We start from the raw sequence: 23,622 nt of genomic DNA on the forward strand, positions 1-23,622 counted from the left end.
ATACCTCAGTTTGTTTTGTGTGTAGAAAAATCAGCAGTTCTTTTTTAACCCGGAAAGCAGCTCCCATAAACGATACACTCAATATAAACAGGCATTTCGTTTATTTAATGCTAAAGTACAATCCTCTTACAGATGCAGATATGAAACACAAGAGATTCTGCAGTTGCTGGAAAACAGTGACGCACACACACACAATGCTGAAGGAGCCCTGCAGTTCAGGAAGCAACTAAAAATGTTGTCCATTTATTCCTCTCCACATTTGCAGCCTGATCTGCTGATTACGTGCAATGTTTTGTAGACATTAACCATTTTGTTTTTCAATTGACCAGTTTCCAAATGTTACTCATCTTTCATTCATAGCCACACCCTGCTGGTCTGGTTCCTCTTCCTCCTCCTCCTTGTAACCTCCAGACCCCATCGCTTTCCGGAGACCTAGAGCCCTGATTAGTACTGGCAACTCTTTGGATCCTGACTTTGCTCCACCGAAGATTCACTCGCTAGTCTGCTGTCAGGCTTTAGAGGCACATTGCAACAACCCGGCTGTCTGAGGCACAGTCCTTTGAAATTAGTGAAAATGACCCAAAATTTGAAAAAAAAACTAGGGAAGAGTTTAACCACCTTAGCCCAGAGCACTGGGGAAGGTCAAATACTCAGCGAGCTCATCGTGTTACTTAGCCTGGGGAAAATCATGTAGGAAATTCATGCAGGTGTACAAGACGATGAGAGGCATTGATCTTATGAATATTCAGAGGCTTTTTCCCCAGGGCTGAGATGGCTAGCACGAGGGGGCATAGCTGATGGTGCTTGGAAGTAGTTCAAGGGAGATGTCAGAGGTATATTTTTATACACAGAGAATGATGGGTGTGTGGAATGCACTGCCAGCGACGGTGGTAGAGACGGGTACAATAGGGTCTTTTAAGAGAATCGTAGGTACATGGAGCTTAGGAAAATAGTGGACTATGCGGTAGGGTAATTCTAGGTAGTTACCAGAGTAGGTTACATGGTCGGAACAATGTATAATGAACGGTAATTTGCTGCAGATTTCTATGATTCTAGGAAATTCACAGGAAATCTCTTCTACCACCGAGTGGTGACAAATTGCAACAAAGAGAGTGGGAGGTAAACGGCAGAGATAAATTTTAAAATACTGATATGGAACAGAAACATGGGCAGGGAATAGATGGGCCGAGTGGCCTGTCTAGTGTATATTGTGAGTGTGGTAGAGACACAGGATTCGATACAGAACTGATTTATCTTTCACGGATCCGCAGTATTAAACACCAGTCTAGTTTCAGGCTTACATCAGTAGAACAGACTCCTCCAATGCTCAGTGACCAGGGTTCAGGCCTGGGTGCGATGAGCAGCTGAAAGAACTGTAGAATCTGACAGTAACAGTCCCTCATGAACCTGTAGCTGCCTTCAGTCACCGTGATGGTTAAACATTTAACACAGAGCTGATTTGAACTTCCTCCCTGATGTGAAGTTGCTGGTGTTGCCGCAGCTGGGATGATTGAGTAAATCTCTTTCCTCACTCCGGACAGAAATGTGGCCTCTATTTATTGTGAACTCACCCGAGCATCACAAGGTGGGTTAACTGAATGAGTCTCTTCGCACACACGGTGCAGGTGAATGGCCGCTTCCCAGTGCGAAGCTGCTGGTGTATGCGATGGCCGACTGAATCCCTTCCAAAATGAGAGCCAAAATATGACGTCACCCTGCTGTCAACGTCATGACATTGTATCCAATCAGATCACAGACATGGACACGTGTTCGGTCTCTCCTCGCAGCGAGTGGGGCGCTGTCTTCTCCAACATCTCGGCCTCTACATTTAAGGATCGGTGGCATTCAAACGCTGGTGAACTGACAGATACAGCGGAGACATCTTTCTGTTGTGTTTGTGATTCCCACACACAGATCTTTTGACATTTCTACACTATTAAAAGTTTACAGACCACGTCAGTGGGCGAAGGACAACATTTCAACTAAGATAATTTTAGTCTCCATTGTGCCTTCTGATAAAAACACTGTCACAGCTCAAAACAATTTGGAGGAACAAGACTTCATCTTCTAACTGACTACAGTTCCGGCATCAGGGTCAATATCAAACTCTCTGCTTCCCTCTCTGTATCAAAATGCATCATTCCTCCCCTTCATCAGTCTGTGACTTGGCTCAGTTCGTCTATCTCCTTCGCATTCTGAACACGCGCCACACACCCACTAAGATCACATTTTATTTACAGGCTGTGACTAGAGACTTTCTGATTATTATGTCCCTCCTGGCATCTGTCGGATGTAATCTCAGAGTCAGCAATGGTATTGAACCTCAGGAGTAGGTGATTAGGCTTTTTCGTTGGAGATCGTTGGAGTCGTTTTCAGACTGGAAGGAGGTAGCGTTTGGAGTTCCCCAGAGATCAGTCCCTGACCACAGTTGTTCACAGTTTAATGGCCTGGCGGAGGCAGCGAGATGTGAGATGTCCCAGTCTGCAGGTGACACAGAAAGAGTGGAGTTGGGGGAGGGGAGGCTATTTACATGCAATTTCGTAGCTTTGCAATCAGTACATAGTGCACTGTGGGGCTGCAGTGGCGGGTTCCATTGCTGGGATCAGTGCACAGTCACTGTGGGCTATGAGGATTTTGTGAATAAAGCGCCATTCTCCAATTTAGAATCTCCAGCCGCGGAGCAAACCTACCGTTTGTACCCTTAAGTTGTATTTATGGCATTGTGATAACCAGATACTATAGCCCTCCACGACCTCTCTATCCAGTCCTTTCAATATCCGACTTAATCCGTAAATTTGGCCACAGGGCCATCAATGCTGTCATCCAATGCATTGACATATAACGTAAGCATTTGCTAACCAGACCCCTGTGGACCTCTGGGGTAATAATCTCAGGATTGCTACCTGCGCCTCGTGCTAGCAATGAAAGAATAGCATGATCAGGTGTATTAATGTGTGGCTGAGAGACTTGTGTCGGGGGCAGGGCTTTAGATTCCTGGATCACTGGGGCCTCTTCCGGGGGAGGTACGACCAGTACAAAAAGGACAGGTTACGCCTGAACCCAAAGGTTGTATGGAATGACACCTGGGAGGAGCATATCTCTGCAGTAGAGAAACTGTTAGAAAGGCTGACCAAGGCAAATCTCACTGTAAACCTTGCTAAAAGTGAATTTGGACACACTACTGTCATGTATCCTGGCTATGTGGTATGCCACGGCCAACTGGCACCTGTGTAGGCCGAGGTTCAGGATACTGCTGAGGCTCCCATTCCGACGGGCAAGAAAGCATTACAGACGGCTGTTTTCGGAAATGGTTGGGTATTACCGTAAGTTTTGTAAGAACTTTGGAGACATCGCTCTCCCCTAACGAAACTCCCAGGGAAGAGTGAAAGATTTGTGTGGACTGACTTTTGCAAAGAGGCATTTGACCGCCTGAAAACCATTCTGTGTTATTACCCTGCGCTCAAAGCACCTGATTTCAATAAACCATTTTGAATCGCGGTAAAGGCTAGTGATAAAGCTGAGGGCGCAATATTTTTGCAGAAGTATGACGATGCAATTGTACATCCAGTGTCTTATTTCTCAAAGAAATTTAATATGCATCAGGAAAATTACACCACTGTTGCAAGAGAGATGATAGCACTCATTTTAGCATTGTAACATTTCGACGTCTGCATATGTCCTGCGCAGAGACCACTTTTAGACAGACCATAATCCATTCGTGTTTCTGAGTAAAATGAAGGATAAGAACAGAATGTTGCTCAACTAAGTTCTGATCTTGCAAGAGTATGACATGGAAATAAAACACGTGAAAGGTACTGACAATGTTATAGCAGCCTGTTTGTCTAGATGTTAAGTTTAAGTTTGAAATGCTTTGCTATGTTACCTGATAATTACACATGTATTGGTTTAGTGCGCCGCCCTACAAAATGCTTTGGTTTAATTTGAATGCATGGGGAACCTGCTTCATCGTCTCTGTTGTGGACGAACTTAACGGGGTCATTCCTTATCGTGACTCCACATGAGAGCACAGTTCTGCAGTAGGGATTGCTTTACGGAGGGAGTTTACCGAGGTCAGTCTCGGGACACGATGCCACTGGTTTTGAACTGTGGGTTGACAGCTCTATCTCAGCCTCACCCTACTCCGATAACACACACTGAGTTGGATAGTTTGGACAACACAAAAGATGCAGCTCCGTGTAACCGCGGAAATGCGATGGTGATCAAACTGGGACTCTTAACGATGCAGTTGACTTCCCTCGTTTGTAAAAGTGTTTCAGGTTCATTTGGAGAACTGTGAGTTGTTTCAGATACCGTTGTCCCAGTAGGCAAAGTTGGTGGCGGATTCAGATGCTGTCTGGATCAACTCATGTCTGTGATAGTCAGTCGATGTCCTAGTTAATTAATGAACTTCAGTTTGCACAAGATGATGCAACACTTGCCGTTGGTGTACTTAACGTCACGAGTTGTTTTTTCTTCCTCTGCATTGCAACAGCCTGTGTCATCTCTCTGAAAACACAGGCTGCGGACAACCAGTACAGCAAGTCAGCCTGAGGTAAGCCGTACCACCTGGCGACTCAGCGGTGGAACAATAGTCACTGGATGGGATCATACCGTACGTATCGTTCTCTCTCTCTCTCTCTCTCTCTCTCTCTCTCTCTCTCTCTCTCTCTCTCTCTCTCTCTCTCTCTCTCTCTCTCTCTCTCTCTCTCTCTCCCCACCCCCCCCCCACTCACACCATTTTCTATCTCTGTTCCGGCTCCTTTCTCTCCCACGGCCTCCAGTATCCGTCTTACAATTTCATCTCTCTTTCTCTCTGCGCCATTCTTCCCCCCGTCTCTGTCCGCATTATTCAATATCCCGCCCAGGCCCTCCCTTTCTGGTAGAATATATGTATCCACCTCGATCTCTACCTGTTACACAGACGTGGCAGGAAGAACGGACCCATGTGCAGGACTCTGACATGGAGGCAGGATCAGGAGGCAGAATCGAAACCAGGCTGAGTCAGGACTAGAGAGGCTTGATTCACGAAATGATACGGGGTTGAAGACTTGGAGCTAGGTTCCTCTCTTTCTGAGAGTCGACCGACAATCTGGCAAGGTCTGACCGGAGCTGTCGGAGTCTTATCCTCCGGTGGTAATGGAAACTAAGTGCTGGTGATTGACAGGAATTGGGAAAGACTGGGAATCAAGTGTGGGGATTAAGGACCAATTAGGGAGGAAAGGGAAAAGGTGGGAAATGCCAGCCAGGACCATGACACCAACATCTTCCGAACCTCGATCTCTACCCTCCCATATCGTCTTCATCCCATCCAAAGATACACAGAAACATAGAAAACCTACAGCACAATACAGGCCCTTCGGCCCACAAAGCCTCTCATCATCTTATGCACCTCTATCAGGTCACCTCTCATCCTTCGTCGCTCCAAGGAGAGAAGGCCGAGTTCACTCAACCTATTCTCATAAGGTATGCTCCCCAATCTAGGCAATACCCTTGTTAATCTCCTCTGCACCCTTTCTATGTCTTCCACATCCTTCATTCAGTGAGGTGACGAGAACGGAGCACAGTTCTCCAAGTGGGGTCAGACCAGCGTCCCATATAGCTGCAACATTACCTCTGGATTCCTAAATTCATTTGCACTATTAATGAAGGTCAATACACCTTACGCCTTTTTAACCTGAGTCAACCTTCGCAGCTGCTTTGAGCGTCAATGGACCTGGGCCCCAAGATCCCTCTGATCCTCCACATTGCCAAGAGTCCAACCATTAATACTGTATTCTGCCATCATATTTGACCTACCAAAATTAATATCTCACACTTATCTGGGCTGTACTCTATCTGCCATTTCTCAGCCCAGTTTTGCATCTTTTCAATGTCCAGCTGTAACCTTTGATAGCCTTCCACACTATCCACAACACCTTCAACCTTTGTGTCATCAGCAAACAGACTAACCCATCCCTCCTCTTTCACATCCTGGTCGTTTATGCCAATCACGAAGAGTAAGGTCCCAGAACAGATCCTGGAGGCACTGCACTGATGACCGAACTCCAGGCAGAATATGACCCGTCTACAACCGATCTTGCCTTCTTTAGGCAAGTCAATTCTGGATCCACAAAGCAATGTCCGCTTGAATCTCATCAGAATCAGAATCAGAATCAGACTTTAATCGCCAAGTACCTATGCACATACAAGGAATTTACTTCCGGCAGATGTTGTCTCTCTGCTCATAACAATAATAATGATAAATATAAATGAAAATATAGATTATACATACAGGTAGTGCAATCCAAGTAATAGTTAGCCGACAGTTAACCGGCAGTTAACTGTTCAGCAAAGTGACCGCAGTAGGGAAAAAACTTCTCCAGTGCCTATTAGTCTTAGTCTGGAGGGATCTGAAGCGCCTACCAGACGGAAGCAGATCAAACAGTCCATGCGCAGGATGGGAGGAGTCCTTTATGATGTTCCCCGCCCTCTTCTTTAACCTGGAAGAGTACAGGTCCACAATAGAGGGCAGGGAGGCTCCAATGATGCGCTCGGCAGTCCTCATTGTGCGCTGTAGTCTGGTTCTATCCTGCTTGGTGGCGGCTCCAAACCACACAATGATGGAGGTGCACAGGACAGACTCAATGACTGCATTGTAGAACTGCAGCAGCAATTCCTGAGGCAGACCGTATTTCCTCAAGAGCCGCAGGAAATACACCCCTCCTTACTTTCTCAATAAGCCTTGCAGAGGGTACCTTATCAAATACCTTGCTGAAATCCATATTCACTACATCTATTGCACTTCCTTCATGAATGTGTTAAATCACATCCTCAAAAAATTCAATCTGGCCCGTAAGGGACGACCTGCCCTTGACAAAGACATGCAGACTATTCTTAATCGTATTCTACCTCTCTAAATGTTCCTAAATCCTGCCTCGCAGGATCTTCTGCATCAACTTGCCAACCAGTTAAGATACACTGATCTATAATTTCCTGAAATATCTCTACTCCCTTTCTTGAATAAGGGAACAACATCTGCAAAACTCCAATCCTCCAGAATCTTTCCCGTCCCCATTGATGATGCAAAGATCAGCACCTCAGGCTCAGCAATCTCCTCCCTCACCTCCCACAGTAGCCTGGAATATATCTCATCCGGTCCCGGCGACTTATCCAACTTGATGCTTTCCAAAATTTCCAGCATATCCACTTTCATAATATCTACATGTTCCAGCTTTTCACTCTGCTGCAACCCATCACTACAATCACCAAGATCCGTTTTCCAAAGCGAATACTGAAGTAAAGTGTTCATTAAGTACCTCTGCTATTTCCTCCGATTCCATACACACTTCCCCACGTCACACTTGATAGGTCCTATTCTCTCACGTCTTACCCTCTTGCTCTACACATACTTACAGAATGCGTTGGGATTCTGCTTTATCCTGCCTGCCAATGCCTTTTCATGGCCCGTTCTGGCTCTCCTAATTTCCTTCTTAAGCTCCTTCCTATTAGCCTTATAATAATCTAACTTTACATAGCTCTCTGAACCTTTTTTAAGCTTTTTTTCCCTCTTAACTGGATATATTACAATCATTTCACACCACGGGTCCTGTATCATACTATAACATTCCTGTCTCATTGGAAAGTGCTTATGCAGAACTCCACACAAATATCACCTGAACAACTTTACATTTCTTCCGTACTTTTCCCTGGGAACATCAGTTTCCAATTCATGCTTCCAACTTCCTGCCTGAGAGCCGCATAATTCCCCTTACTCCAATTAAACGCTTTTCTAACTATTCTGTCCTATTTCTCTCCAGTGTTATTATAAAAGAGATAGAATTATGATCACTAACTCCAAAATACTTTCCCATTGAGAGATCTGACACCTGAACAGGTTTATTTCCCAATACCAGAACAAGTACAGCCGATCCTCTTGTAGACTTATCTACATATTGTTACCAGAAACCTTCCTGAAAAACGTAACAAACTCCACCTCATCTAAAGACTTTGCTCTAGGGAGAATCGATATTTGGGAAATTAAAATCGCCCATCACGACAACACTGGGTTTTTTTAACACTTTTCCAGGATCTGTTTCCCTCTCTGCTCCTCGCTATCCCTGTTACTATTGCGAGGCATATAAAAAACACTCAGAAAATTCATTGACCTCCTCCTGTTCCGAACATCCACCCACAGAGAGTCCGCAGATGATCCCTCCATGGCGTCCGCCTTTTCTGCAGCCGTGACACTATTTCTGATCAACAGTGCCACGCCCCCACCCTTTTTGCCTCCCTCCCTGTCCTGTTTGAAACTTCTAAAACCCGGCACTTGAAGTAACCATTCCTGTCCCTGAACCATCCCTGTAATGGCTTCCACATCATATCTCATAGTACTGATCCACCCTCTAAGCTCAACCACTTTGTTCACAACACTCATTCCGATTTAAAAAAAAATCACATCTCAATCGTTCGGTCTGAGCGCGTCCCTTCTCTGTCACCTGCCTATCTTCCTTCTCGCACTGTCTACAAGCTTTCTCTATTTGTGAACTATTTGTAAACCACCTCTTCAGTTCGGTTCCCACCTGCCAACAGTTCTAGTTTAAAGTCTCACCAGTAGCCTTAGCAAAACTTCCAGCCAAAATGTTGAACCCATGCGATTCAAGTGCTACCTGTCCAGTTTGTACAGGTCACGTCTGCCCCAAAAGAGATCCCAATGATCCAGAAATCTGAATCCCTGCCCCCTGCTCCAAACCTTCACCCACGCATTTATCCTCGACCTCATTCTATTTCTATTCTCACTGTCGCGTAGCACAAACAGTAATCTCGAGATTATTATCGTTGCGGTCCTGCTTCCCAACTCCTACCTAACTCTCTGTAGGCTTTCTTCAGGACCTCTTCCCTCTTCCGACCTATGTCACTGGTACCAATATGTATCACGACCTCTGGTTGTTCTCCATCCCACTGCAGGATATCATGGACGCGATCTGAAACTTCTCAGACCCTGGCACCTGGGAGGCAAACTGCTATCCGAGTTTCTTTCCTGCGTCCACAGAATGGCATGTCTGACCCCTTAACTACAGAGTCACTATCACTGCTGCGTTCCTCTTCCTTTCCCTCGTCTTCTGAGGCACAGGGGCACACTTTGTGCCAGAGGCGCGGCCACTGTCGTTCCCCAGGTAGGCTGTCCCCACTCCAACAGTACTCAAACAGAGGTACTTATTGTCAGTGGGTACGGCCGCAGGGGAACTCTCTAGTACCTGACTCTTCCCTTTCCCTCTCCTGTCTGTGATGCACCTGTCTGTCTCCCGTGGCCCCAGTGTGAACAGCTGCCGATAACTCCTTTCTATCACCTCCTCGCTCTCCCTGACAAGGCGAAGGTCATCGAGCTGCCTCCCCAAATCACTAACGCGGACCCTGAGGAGCTGCAGCTCGACACACCTGGTGCAGATATGGCCGACCAGGGGGCTGGGAGACTCCGGGAACTCTTACATCTGACACCGAGCACAGAAAACTAGCCTCACAAACATAGTTGCTCATTTGCACAAATAACGTAGGCAAACCTACCTCGCCTCGTCCCGTTGTCCCATTACCGCCGAAGTCCGTTGAGCCAAATCCCTATCAGTCTGCTACCTCTCACTACGCTGTGCGCTGGGTATGGCGGTCTTCTTTTTAAATCTTTCGCGCTCTACCTGCTGACTTCACGCGCCTGGGAAATCTTGCCTCGCTTTTACCCCGAGTGGGAAAAACTGCCTTCGCTCCGGGTATCAGCCGTTCGCTCGAAGCCTTCTTGCGCCGAAGGGACACTGTATCAGACAAATCAGCGTGCCGGAGATTTTGGTGACGTTAAGCATGGGGTTCGGTTAATAATCACACAACGAGCAGTGGGTCTACATGCATCTCTATCATGTGCGCAGTCTCTAGGAAGTGGGAAATCACGGTCAGTGGTGCGGAGGTCACAGCGATGTCAGCCCTTGAGCTGAAGGGTGTCACAGGTCCTATTACTAAGGTTTCTGATAACTCTCACCAGAGATGCTTGGAGATCTCATTAGTCCAACAGCATCAGGAAAAAAAGAAGCACAGTCCTGGTTTCGGGCCGAAGCACTTCGGCAAGACTGGAGAAACATTACATTTGAGGAGTAGATTTAAAAGGCGCCAGGTGTGAGAGTGAAACACCAGGGGTTAGGCGAAACCTGGAGGACGTGGTGGATGAAGTAAATAGGTTGAAAGGTGAAAGAGACAGAAGACCATATAAGACAGAAAAAAGGGGAGGAGCACCAGAGGGAGGCGATGAGCGGTCAAGGAGATATGGTGAGAGAGGGAAACGGATATGGGACATAGAAAGCGGGTGGTGGGTTCAGCGGGTTGGAAGGCATAACTGGAAGTTTGAAAAATCGATGCTCAGTTCATCAGTTTGGAGGCTACCCAAACAGAATATAAGGTGCTGTTCCTCCATCCTAAATGTGCTCTCATCACGACAGAGGTGGCAGCCATGGATGGACATACCGCAGTGGGAATGGGAAGTGGAATTATAATGGATGACACCTCGAATGAAAAGCCTCTTCCTGAGAGCATATGCGGCGGTGACGGAGGAATTGAGGGAAGGAGATTGCATTTTTACATGTAACAGGGCTGAACGAGGTATAGTTCCTCTCGCCCCACCCCTCGGCCCCTTTCCATACGGATCGCCCCAATGCTACTCCCCACTAATCTCCCTCCTGACACGTACTTTGTAAGCGGAACAAGTGATACACCTGCCCCTACATCTCACTCACTTACGCTCAGTGCTGTAAACAGTCTTTTCATATGAGGCGACTCTTCACCTGTGCGACCGTTGGGATCATTTATTGTGCTCGGTGCTCTCGGTGTGGCCTCCTTTATATCAACGAGACTCGACTGAGATTGAGAGACGACTTTGCCAAAGACCTACGCTCATCCCGCCAGAAAAAGCGGGATCCTCCGGTGGCCAGCGATTTTAATTCCAATTCCCATTCCCATTCCGATATGTCCATCCATCCCTGTCGTGATGAGGCCACGCTTGGTTTGGAGGAACAACACCCAATATTCCGTTCCGGTAGCTGCAATCCGATGGCACGAAAATCGATGCCTCAATCTTCCTGTAATGCCCCATGCACCCTCCACTTTTCACCATTTCCCATCCCCTTTACCCCTTATCTGCTTGCCCACCAATCGCCTCTCTCCGGTAGTCCTCCCACCCATGTTTTCCTTCTTCCACGGCCGTCTGTCTCAGAATGCAGTGCATTGTCGCTTCCGGTGTGGCTTCCTGTATATCGACAAGACTCCACGTAGATTGTGAGACCGCATGGCCAAGCATCTGCGTTCAGTCTAGCAAAACAAGCGGAATCGCCCACTGGCCAGCGTTTCTAATTCCAATTCACATTCCCATGTCCATCCATGGCCTCCTCCGCTGTCGTGATGAGGCCGCACTTAGGTTGGGGGAAATAACACCTTATATTCCGTTTGAATAGGTGGAACCTGACGGCATGAAAACCGATGTCTCAATCTTCCTGTAAAGTCCCCATTCACCCTCCACTCTTCACTATTTCCCATCCCCCTACCCCCTCACCTAATCTCCTTGCCTGCCTTTCACCTCCTCTGGTGCTCCTCCCCATTTTAATCTTTCTTCCATGGCCGTCTGTCTCTTTCACCAAACAATTTCCCATCTGCTTAGTTCATCACTCCCCCTGCAGGCTTCACCAATTACCTGTTCTCTCTCCCCCCATTCCCGCCCAAATTTTAATTTTAATTTTAGATAAACTTTTAATTTCACCCCTCAGCTTTTTCTTTTTCTGCAGTCCTGCCGAAGAGTTTCGGCCCGAAACGTCAACTGCTGTTTTGTTGAGTTCCTCCAGAATTTTGTGTGTGTTGCTCTGATTTCCGGCTTCTGCAGGTTTTGTCTTGTTTGAGAATTCGGGATCATATTTATTATCACTTACATACACTGTGACGTGAAACGTGTTTTTGTGGCTGCAATACTATGCAGAGAATTCGCCATAAGTACATATTTAAAGAGAGACAGACAGACAGATAAATAGAGAGAGAGAGAGAGAGAGAGAGAGTGAGAGAGAGAGAGAGAGAGAGAGAGAGAGAGAGAGAGAGAGAGAGAGAGAGAGAGAGAGAGAGAGAGAGAGAGAGATCGATCAATGGATCGATAGGCAGATAGACACGCACCAATGGGCAAAGTCCTCTCCCTCTCCCTCCCTCTCTCTCTCTATGTCTCTCTGTCCTCTCTTTCTCATTCTTACTCACACCGTCTCGTACCTCTCTATCTCTGTTCCGGCTTCTTTCTCTCCTACTGCCTCCAGCATCCGTCTTACAATTTCATCTCCCTTTCTTTCTGTCTCTTTCCCCCATTCGTCCCTCCGTCTCTGTCCCCATTATGCAATATCCCGCACACAGCCCTCCGTTTCTACTGGAATATATATATCCAACTGGATCTTTACCCTCCCATATCGTCTTTATCCCATCCAAAGAGACTCTGTTTCAGACAAATCAGCATGCCGGAGATGAACCTGCGGCTCGGTTAATAATTACACCAGGATCACTGGGTCTACATGCATCTCTGTCATGTGCGCAGTCTATGGGAAGAGGGAAATCACGGTCAGTGGTGCTCAGGTCACAGCGACGTCAGCCCATGAACTGAGGGATGTCACAGGTCCTATTACCAAGGTTTCTGACCACACTCACCAGAGTGACGGTATGAGCGAAGGGCAGGGCGTGGGATGATGAAAGGGGATACGGAGCGTCTGAGTGAGTGTGTGGGAAGGTGGCAATGGAAAACCCTGTGGATAGCTATAAGGGCATCGTCTTTGGTGTAGAAGACATAGTCATTATTAAATGAAAAGAGATCTGTTGCTGGTGATGCCCAGTTAGTGGAGCTGTTGCACCATACCCAGAGAATAAAGATCACCATAGGGGAACAGTCGCTAACCCAGTCGATACCTTGTACTTCTCCCCGGGCACGTCAACGCGTCTAATTTCGCGCATTGTATTTTGCTGATGTACCTGTCGTATTGTTGACAGCTTTGGTGAAAATTCCCGAGGGATGGAAACTGGTTTCTCCTCTATTGATAACCAGAATGAGAATCACAAAAAATGCTTGAGGATCTCAGCAGGCCAAACAGCATCAGTGAAAAAAAGAAGTGTTGTCCGAGATTCGGGCCGAAAACACTTCGGCAGGACTGGAGATTTAAAAAATAACAGCTGATGAGTAGATTTAAAAGGCGCCGGGTGGGGAGAGCGAAACACTAGCTGTTAGGTGAAACCTGGAGGGGAGGGAGTGGTGATAAAGAAATTAGCTTGGAATGTGAAAGAGCCAAGACCATTTAAAACAGACAAAAATAATTGTAGGAGCACCAGAGGGAGGCGATGGGTGGTCAAGGAGAAATGGTGAGAGAGGGAAAAGGAGATGGGACATAGAAAGTGGTGGGGGGGGGGGGGGGGAGGTGGGAGTAGGGTCGGCGGTTTGGAGGGCATTACTGGAAATTTGAAAAATCGATGTTCAGTTTTTCAGGTTGGAGGCCACCCGTACAGAATATAAGGTGCTGTTCCTCCATCCTAAGTGTGACCTCATCACTACAGAGGAGGGGGCCATGGATGGACATACAGCAATGGGAATGGGAAGTGGAATTAAAATGGATGACCACTGGAATGAAAAGCCTCATCCTGAGATCATATGCAGCGGTGACGTAGGAATTGAGAGAAGGGGATGGAGTGTTTACATGTAGCAGGGTTGAACGAAGAATAGTTCCTCAACCCCCCCCCCCTTTCCATAGGGATCGCCCCTACGTAACTCCCTTGTCCATTTGTCCCTCCCCACTGAATTTCCCTCCCGGCTCTTACCTTTGTAAGCGGAACAAGTACTACACCTGCCCCTACACCTCCCTCACTAACATTCAGAGCTGTAAACAGTCTTTTCATATGAGGCCACACTTCACTTGTGAGTCTGTTGGAATCGTTTATTGTGTTCTGTGCTCCCAGTGTGGCCTCGTGTACATCAACGAGACTCGACGTAGATTGAGAGACGGCTTTGTAAAAGACCTGCGCTCAGTCCGCCAGAACAAGTGGGATCTCCCAGTGTCCAGCGATTTTAATTCCAGTTCCAATTCCTGTACCGATATGTCCACCAATCACTGTCGTGATGAGGCCAAGCTTAATTCCTTTTCACCATTTCCCATCCCCTTTTCCCGCCACTCACCTTATCTGCTTCCCGCCAATCGCCTCTCTCTGGTAGACCCCCCCCCGCCCCCCCACACCCCATTGTTTTTCTTTCTTCCATGGACATCTGTCTCAGAATGAAGACCATTGTCGCTCCCGGTGAGGCCTCCAGTATATTGACCAGACTCGACGTAGATTGGGAGACAGCGTCGCCAAGCATTTCCGTTGCGTCCACCAGAACAAACGGGATCGCCCACTGGCCACTGATTTTAATTCCAATTCCCATTCCCATTCCGATATGTCCATCCATGGCCTCCTCCGCTGTCGTGATGAGGCAACGTTTAGGTTGGGGGAACAACACCTTATATTCCGTTTGAGTAGGTGCAACCTGACGGCACCAAAACCGATGTCCCCACGCCCCCTCCCCTTTTCACCATTTCCCATCCCCCTTTCCCCCTCTCACCTAATATCCTTGCCCGCCTGTCACCTCCCTCTAGTGCTCCTCCCCAATTTTGTTTTCTTTCTTCTATGGCCATCTGTCTCTTGCACCAAACATTTTATCCCCCCTTAGATGCTGCTGCTTTGTAGAGTTCCTCCAGCATTTTGTGTGTGTTGCTCTGATTTCCGGCTTCTGCAGGTTTTGTCTTGTTTGAGAATTCGGGATCATATTTATTATCACTGACATTCACTGTGTGACGTGAAACGTATTTTTGTAGCTGCAATACAGTGCAAAGACAGAAAATTCCCAATAAGTACATAAGTAAAGGGAGATAGATAGATAGATAGATAGATAGATAGATAGATAGATAGATAGATAGATAAATAGATAGATAGATATATAAACCGACCGAAAGGTGTAGATCAATAGATCGATAGATAAATGGATAGACAGATGGACACGCTCCAATGGGCAAAGTCTCAGCCGGATGGAGTCAGCGGGGATGTTTTCCCTGACTCAGATGTTTTGGATCAGGGACCTGCTCCATCATCAAGGGATGACATTGGCAATCAATATCAGAATGAAGTGTATATTCGTTAACATATTTGGTGCAATTTCTTCTTCTGTTCCAACAGCACAGCGTGAGAGTGAAAAATTGTAAATTGCAATAAATAAATACTTATGGCAGACAGGAGCTGTCAGGAGAGGAAGGGGAGAGACATTAGATGAAGTACATTTCATTAGAACTGAGGAGGGATAGAAACGTAAGTTGGTCTGGGCAGCAGAGAAGGTGGGAATGCTCTTTAGAAATGAAACATCTCTGCTCGGCTGAGATTTGACTGAATTGGTTTATCTCATGTACGAGGTACAGTGCAAAGCTTATTTTACACTCCACACCAAACTCTCTCCTTCTGTCCGACCAGCCCTACCCTCAACCCGCTCTTACATCTTCCTTACCGTGTTCATCCAATTCCACTCAATCACTCTTCCTCTCCCGCCTATTCTCTCGCACTCCCTCCTTCCCCATCTCTCTGACAGAAACTCTGTCTTTTCCTGGAGTGGAGAAGGCTACCTGAGGTGTTCTAACCGATGGAGGGCATGCATAGTTCACACGGCGGGAACGTAATCCCATGTAGCAGAGGCTTCAGTAGCACACAATATAGATCTAAGAGGCGGCGTGAGAGGCTCACCAGGATTGTTAAGTGACTGGAATCACCTAGGGCTGGCTCTCCTGCTGTCCAGGATGCTAACCAGAATCCGCTGCAGTGCAGTGGGAAGGATAGTGCTTGGGTAGAGATACACTGACACTCCATCCCCTGTACCGAGATGAGCCAGTTAAAATTGTGGGATTATAGCCAAAGTACGAATTATTTCGCAATACAATGATGTTGAGTACTAGAACTGGCTCGGCAGGCCGATGGGCTGTTTGCAGTATAACCCTGTGAATGGCCTTATGTCCATGGCAAATACTGGATAGTGACTGTTTCTGTTTCTCATAGGGTAACAATGCTGCCCGTGTTTCTGCTTGTCGCCTCGCTGGCCAGCGTGGAAGGAATGAGCGAAGAGTAAGACAAGAATCAAATTCCTTTCCTGTCGCAGTCCCACCATCTGCCGCTCTATCCCGATTCCTTGTATCCCTGCCAGTGCTGCCTCCGTGTGTTGCACACCCTCCGACCAGGCACTGCCTGCCTCGCCTCCCTCCTTCAATCAGTTTTCCGGGACCAGCCGCACTCCCCAACCCGGTTTCCATTCACAAACTCCGCCTCTTCAATCCATATCGCTTAAATCCTGATTCTCCCTGCGACGGAAACCGAGGCAAGAACCACAACTGAGTAGTTGGATTAAACATTTGTACCGAGCCACATCAGTAACGGTAGACACTCGGCAATATACAATATGAGAGCTAAGAACTGAGCTCCTTTAACAAAATACATTCGCCCTCCCCTCCAGCACGGCGTCCTTCTACAGACCAGCTTCTCACCAGATAACATCCCCCATATATAGCGCACGGCTCTCTTAATGTCGTACCTTGTTACACTGTCGGGTTTGATCTAAGAGTCCTTCTCTTCTGATGGCACACATTAGAGAATCCACTGTTTTGTGGAATGTGTGGGATGCTTGTCTGCATTGTCTATTGAGCTTCTGACTCTTTCATTGTGTTTTTGCTTCCAGTCATTGCTTGGGATATGATGTCCTCTGCACGACTGCGGATTATCAGGTAATGTGATCACTGACTATTACTTTTCTCCTCCTCCTTCCACCGGACGTCCCGTCTCTCTCTCAGCCACATCCATTCTCCCGAGAACCTCCCTGTCACAGGTCATTGTTCACTGTTGGCTCCTGAGCATCTAATTACCCGACACTGCCACGTACAGATTACCGTCCACGTCATTCTTCCTCAGACCGTGGGGACGAATTGTCTCCGCTCCTCCGTCATTGGCTCTGAACTCTGGAGCTGCTTATCCATCAACACCGGGGAGTCAGACGCAGATGGAGAACTGTAGCCTGCTGACTACCCACCCTGGCCCCACTTCACCCAAGGAGGGAAGGGTGAAGGGTAAATTTTGTTGTGTCTTTTGGCGAGGGTACGAAGGAGCTTTGCTAGGATGTTTACTGAATTAGTGGGTCCGTGCTCTAGTAGGAATTTGCGCACACTCGGAATGCTTTCTTGAAGCGGCGGTACCTGAGACGAGGTCATTTATGGTTTAAATGTTTGAGAAGTAACGCTGAGATGTGTTTTACGTGAGAAGCGGTAATAACAAAGTATGCAGGAGGCCGTCAATTGTGAGTTGTTTTTTTTTCTCTGTCGGTGGAAGGACTTCAAAAACAACATGTTGAGACTACAAAATTTCTATGCGTATGTCAGAATAATAGTGAAGAGTAACAAGTGCAGAGAAACTTGGTTTTCAAAAGTTATTGAGGCCATGATTAAGAAAAAAAAAGTACTTCATTTTTGCGCAAGGATTATATGGAAGTGAGGCAAAGTGGCAGAAACATCATGGGTTCTGTACAGATTACAGATGAAGAGGTGTTTTCTAACCTGAGGCTTACCAGACTGGATAAATTCTCAGGAACTAATAATGTGCTCCCTGGGACGCCACAGGCAGCCAGCTCAGACATTCCTTGGGCCTGAGCAGAAACATTTAAAACATGCTTTGCAATTGGAGAGATACCAGAGGATGAGAGGATAATTAATGTTATTCCGCTGTTTTTAAGGCTTTAAACGTCGAGCATGAAATTATAAACAGGAATTTCTGACATCAGTTGAGGAAACTTGACTGGAAATTATTCCAAGGGACCGGATGTAGAAGTATTTGGATAAACGTGAACTAATTAAGTGCCATCGGCATGGGCTCGTGCCTGGAAGTTTATTTCTAACCAATTTATAAATTTATCAGGAAGTTACCAGGAAAATAAATGGATGAAGGCAAGACATTGTGGGAGAAGCTTTGTGGGAGAAACCAGATAGTGGCAGAAGATGGATGTCTCTTAGACTGTGGCCTGGGATAATTGATGTGTTATAGACTGTGCTGTGTTCTTTGTTGTTTTCTTTCATCTGTATCAACGCGACTGATGATAATGTGGTTAGCTGGGGCAGCAAAATGCCGATGACACCAAGTCTGGCGGTGCAGTGGAGAGCGAGGAAGACTGTCTTGGCTTCCAGTGGGATATGCACCAGCTGGCAAAATGGCCTAAATTATGGCAGTTAGAACATAATGCAGCAAAGTGCGAGGCTTTACACTTTGGCAGGACTAAACGCAATAAGTCTTACATGGTGAACATCAGGACACGGAACAGTGTGGTAGAACAGAATGATCTGAAATACGGTACATAAATCATTGAAAGTGTTGCCATGTATAGATAGGGTCGTCGTGAAATCGTTCAGCACATTGACCTTCATTAACTAATGTATTGACTACAGGAGATGAGATCTTGTGTTGAAGGTGCTTCAGACGTTGGTAATGCCCAATTTAGAGTATTGACTGCATTTGTGGTTAGCTTCATACATGAAAGATGTAATTAAGAAACAGTACAGTGAAAATTTGCAAAGATATTGCCGTATCCAGAGCACCTGTATTACAAGGAAACATTGAAAAGGTTTGGCCAGTATTTCCTGGAAGATAGAAGATTGAGAGTGGTTTTGAAAGATGTTTACAATGTTACGAGTGGTGTACATTGGGTAAATGCAAGCAGGCTTTTCCCACTGGGTTAGCGTGGGACTACAACCAGTCTCCTGGGTCCAGTGTGAAAGCTGAAATGTTTAAAAGAAACATGAGGGGAAACCTCTTCGCACAGAATTTCGTGAGATTGTAGAATGATCTACCGGCACAAGTGAGGCATGCGAACACGATTTGACCATTTAAGAGAAGTTTGGATCGTTACATGGATGATAGGGGTCTGGAAGTCTTTGGTCTCGGTGCAGGTCGACTGGAGCAGCGGTTTTAATAGTCATTGCATGGATTAGTTTGCTGAAGGGCTTGTGTTGTACTCTCTATGACTCTGTGAGGTTTTACAGACATCATTTTCAGCCCTAATGCCGTGAGTGCCTCGAGTGTGCGACCTGCGTTGTTAGACCATAAGGCCATAAAATATAGGTGTAGAGCTAGGCTACTCTGCACATCTAGACTTCACCATTCAAATATGGGCTGATACAATTCTTCCAGTCATCCACACTCCACTGCTTTTACCCCATACCCTTTGATGCACTGGCTAATCAAGAACCTCTCTATCTCTGCCTTAAATACACCCAGTGACTTTGCCTCCAAAACCGCTCGTGGCAACAGATTCTACAGATTTACCGCCCTCTGAATAAAGTAATTTATCCGCATTTCAGTTTTAAAAGGACGTCCTTCAATTCTGAAGTCGTGCCAAATTGTCCTAGAATCTTCTACTTGCCATATTTTCTCTGTTCAGGCCTTCTAACATTCTAACTGTTTCTACGAGATCCCCCCTTCATTCTCCTGAACTCCAGGGAATACAGCCCAAGAGCTGCCAGACCGCCCTCATACAGGGGTCCCTTTCATCCGTTTCATTTTGGTGGAAACAGATAAATTAGAGATGTTCCCAAAGCGTATAGACAGGCACACGAAGGGAAATGTTAGGGTCTGGACAATGTGAAGAGAGAGGAACTTAGTTTAGTTAACCAGTTGATTACGAATTTATTTGACCAGACTCAGTACTGTAGGCCGAAGGGCCTGTTCTACCTCTTTATGTTCTCCGTTCTATGGTCGATTTGTCACAGCAACCTTGTTACAGACAGTAAATCCGCCGTTATCATTTGCGCCCAGCACAGTCTGAGGATGTGCTGCGGTAGGTCGCCAGGATTGGGATGATTCGAGTGCCAACATATCTTCCCACCAATGACTCTCCATGACCAATAGTCCTTGTAATATGGGAGGATACCAGAGCACCCGGAGGAAACCCATGCGATCACGGGCAGAGCGGAGAATTCTTTACAGCCGAGAATGATGATGTGGACGGCTGGGAATTGAACCCATTTGCGAGTGCTATAAAACTCTACGTTGGTTGTTACAATACGCTGCCGCCTTGCCAGGGTACCTTCGGACCACGAAGGGACTATTGATACATGTGCACATTACTGAGTGTATCTGTTCAGAGGAACTTCTGCTACTTTAAGCCCTTACGCTGGTCAGTGTCATGACATTCTGTCCGTTGCTATGCTCATATCGTTCTGCCTCCCCGTTAACTAGCCTTCATCCTCAATTCCGAAACGCACATCACCGAACCCCTCTTACAAATCCGTACAGTAAGAATACTATTCTCTGTCAACAGTTGCGCCGGTACAATGAATCGGTCTGGGTCGGAATACAAGGCAGCTGGGAAATCTTTCACGGACCTGACATGGCACTGCTGTACCACTATTTCAAAGGGCGAAACTCGGAAGGTAAGAGAACGCCCAATGTTGATGGCATCAGAAAGAATCTGTCGTCTGTCAACTGGGACAGGCTGTTTCAGACACTTATGTATTTGTTAAGTTGGAGGCTTTGAAAATTGTCGTTATGAGAGTACAATGCTTGTATGTAAAAGGTAAAAATTACAAGTGTAGAAAACCGTGGTTATCTAGAGATGTGGAGGCGCAGGCTGAGAAGAACTGGAGATGTATATCACGTATAAGCAGGTAGGAACAACATATGTATTTATGGAGTAACCCTAATGCAATGGAACACATAAAAAGGAATCAGGAGCCCCACAGGAAGGCATGAGTTTACCCCAAAAGACAAGTAAAGGGGAATGATCGGGGATACTACATATATGTTAAGAACAAAAGCATTGCAAAGGACAAATTTTATTCCTCTGGAAAAACTGAATGGTATTCCATGTGTGTAGTCAAAAGAAGTGGGGAGGTCATAAATGATTTTTCTTTTTCATCTGTATTTAGTCAGTAGACCGCTACAGCATCTATAGCACAGAGGCAAAGCGGCAACATCTTCACAGAGGAGGACGTGTTTGTTGCCCTGTCGCAACTTAGGGATGCAAGTGGAAATCTCACCGGCGTGTTAAAAGTGATAGTCAGCAGTAGGTGATGTATCAGAAGACTGGAGTATAGGTAATGTTGTTGCTGTAATCATGAAGCAGGAACTATCGGGCGGTCAGCCGGGTACTAATAGTGGCAAAATCAGTTGAAGGTATTCTAATCAAATGGATACATAAGTATCTGTTTTAACATGGATGAGGATTAATCAGCTTAGCTTCCTGCCTATACATTATTGAGGCCGTTGCCACTAAAGTTGATGAAAGCAAGGCTATGGACATTGTATACATGGATTTCAGTATCCCAGTTGAGAAGGGCCCCCGTGGGCGTTTGGTCAAGAAGTTTCGATGCATTCAAGATTAGGTAGTATTTTGAATTAGACACTGGCTTTGCGGAGCAGCGAAGTACATTGTTGCCTCTCTGGCTGGAGACCTGTGACTAGTAGAGAGCCGTAGGGATTGATGCCGTGTCCGTTGTTGTTTACCATCTATCTAAGGGATCTGAATGATAATGTGGTTAACTCGATTAGTAAAATTCAGGGACCACACTAAGATCGGGAATGTAGTAGACAGTGAGGAATACTGTCATGGCCTGCAGCGGGATTTGGGCGAGCTGGAAATTGTGCTTAAAACGGCAGATGGAACTTAATTCAGTCAAGTGCGAGATTTGCAACTTCGGTCGGACCAGCCACGGTAGATCTTAAACAGTGAAAGACAGGGCACTGAGGAGTGCGGCAGAGCAAAGGTATCTGGGAATACAGGTCCATATTTGACTGAAAATAGCGTCACAGGTTGATCGGGTCGTAATAAAAGATGTTTGTAGATTGATCTTAACTAAAAGTATTGAGTAAAGAAGATGCGAAGTTATGTTTAAGTTGTCAAAACTGAGAAATAAACAAGTTTGCATGAGGACAGAAGATTTTTTATAGGGAATTCCTGGGTCTTAAGGACCTTAGCTATAAGGGAATATCGAATTGGTTAGGACTTTAATTTCTGCATACAGAATATTTAGAGGAAATTTCACAGAGGTTTAATAATTATGATGGGTATAGATAGGTTGAACCATTCAGGCGTTTTCCACTGAGGCTAGGTGGGAATACAAGCAGAGGTTAAGAGTGAAAGGTGAAACGTTTGAGGGGATCCGTCTTAACTCAAAAGTTATGGCAACGTTTAAAGACCTGGCAGCAAATATTGGTGCATGCGAGCTCGTCTTCAAACTTTAAGCGAAGTTTGGATACTAACATAGATGGGGGGAGTATGAAGGGTTAGGATCCCAGTGGTGATCGAAGGAATCGGGCACTTTAACTCGTTCAGCACGGAGCAGATAGACCGAATGGCCTGTTTCTGTGCTGTTCTCTTCTATAACTCGATGACCCCATGACTCAGAATGAACTGGATGAGGCAGTGTAAATTGGAATATTAAGCTTGCAGATGACAAGAAGCTTTGCTGACTTGGAGATAATGTGGAGTATTGCTGTAGGCTGCAGCAGGACAGAGACAGGATGTGGCGGTAGGCTAATAAAGAGTAGGTGTTGTTCAACCCCGACAAGTGTGAAGTTAGATTGTAGAAGGAAATTTGGGATCCGCACCACAGATCCATTAAACCTGCAGCGGAAATTGACATGGTTATTGAGAACGTGTGTGGTATGTTGCCCGGGGTGGTGTCAGAGGAAGACACAATAGATCACTTAGGAAACTCCTTGATAAGCATTTGCAGGTCTGTGTGGGAGTCAATATTCAGACAGATCTTAAAATAGCTTATAATGTAGTCACAACACCGCGGAACGTAGGGTTTGTATTTAAACTAACGCTTTAGTATATTAGTGTTTCCAAAGACATGTATTAAGGATTATAATATTCTACAACACTTCTAGGGATGGATATCCAATTGACTGGACAAGTTCTCGCTTCATTCACCGAGCATGGAGCGCCTACAATCTACTTCATTCTTCCCGAAGAGCTCTGGGACAATCCTCCAACAGCAACCGACCCACGAGTGAGTTCCAGCTGAAAGCGGACAATACGTTGTATTGTGTCTGACCCCCATCCCCCTCAATCTCTAGAGAGGCAGGTGTTCAGGAAGGAGTCCTGCAGAATCGTCTGAATGTAACTTCTTTATCAGCATCTGAAATCAGACACAAGTACTTGACCAGGAGGAAAAACTGGAGTTGGTTCAGGTGTTTGAGATTAAGTCCCAGAGATCTGTCAGCACCGAATAATGTCAATGTTTTCCAGGAGGGTGTGGAATTCGGCACCTCAAGACGCTTTTGCTGTTCAATATGAAGGAAGAGTTTGGGGGTACTTAAATGCACACGGTGCAAAAGGACGAACATAGGATGATTATCTGAACGGGAAATCATGCCTGACAAATATGCAGGTATTCTTTGAGGAAACGACAGGCCGGTCTGAAAAAAGGCGAGGAAGTGTGATAAATCAGTGTATCTGAATCTGAACCTGAGGTAGATGTAGTGAGTCATGGTGGGTGTGTTTCTAACCGATTGTTTCTGTTCCGGGATACTGAAGGGTGAGGAGGTGTAGGG

At 46.2% G+C, this 23,622-nt stretch overlaps 1 long non-coding RNA gene across 1 annotated transcript; it reads left to right on the forward strand.

Annotated features, from left to right (window-relative positions):
- The first annotated feature begins 4,445 nt into the window (after window positions 1–4,445).
- Window positions 4,446–16,886, forward strand: LOC140724086 (uncharacterized). Its single transcript, XR_012098035.1, has 3 exons — window positions 4,446–4,552; window positions 16,090–16,155; window positions 16,763–16,886. It is a non-coding gene; the product is annotated as an uncharacterized lncRNA (long non-coding RNA).
- The last annotated feature ends 6,736 nt before the right edge of the window (window positions 16,887–23,622 follow it).

Source organism: Hemitrygon akajei, unplaced genomic scaffold (genome assembly GCF_048418815.1).
Source record: "Hemitrygon akajei unplaced genomic scaffold, sHemAka1.3 Scf000160, whole genome shotgun sequence".
Classification (NCBI taxonomy): domain Eukaryota; kingdom Metazoa; phylum Chordata; class Chondrichthyes; order Myliobatiformes; family Dasyatidae; genus Hemitrygon; species Hemitrygon akajei.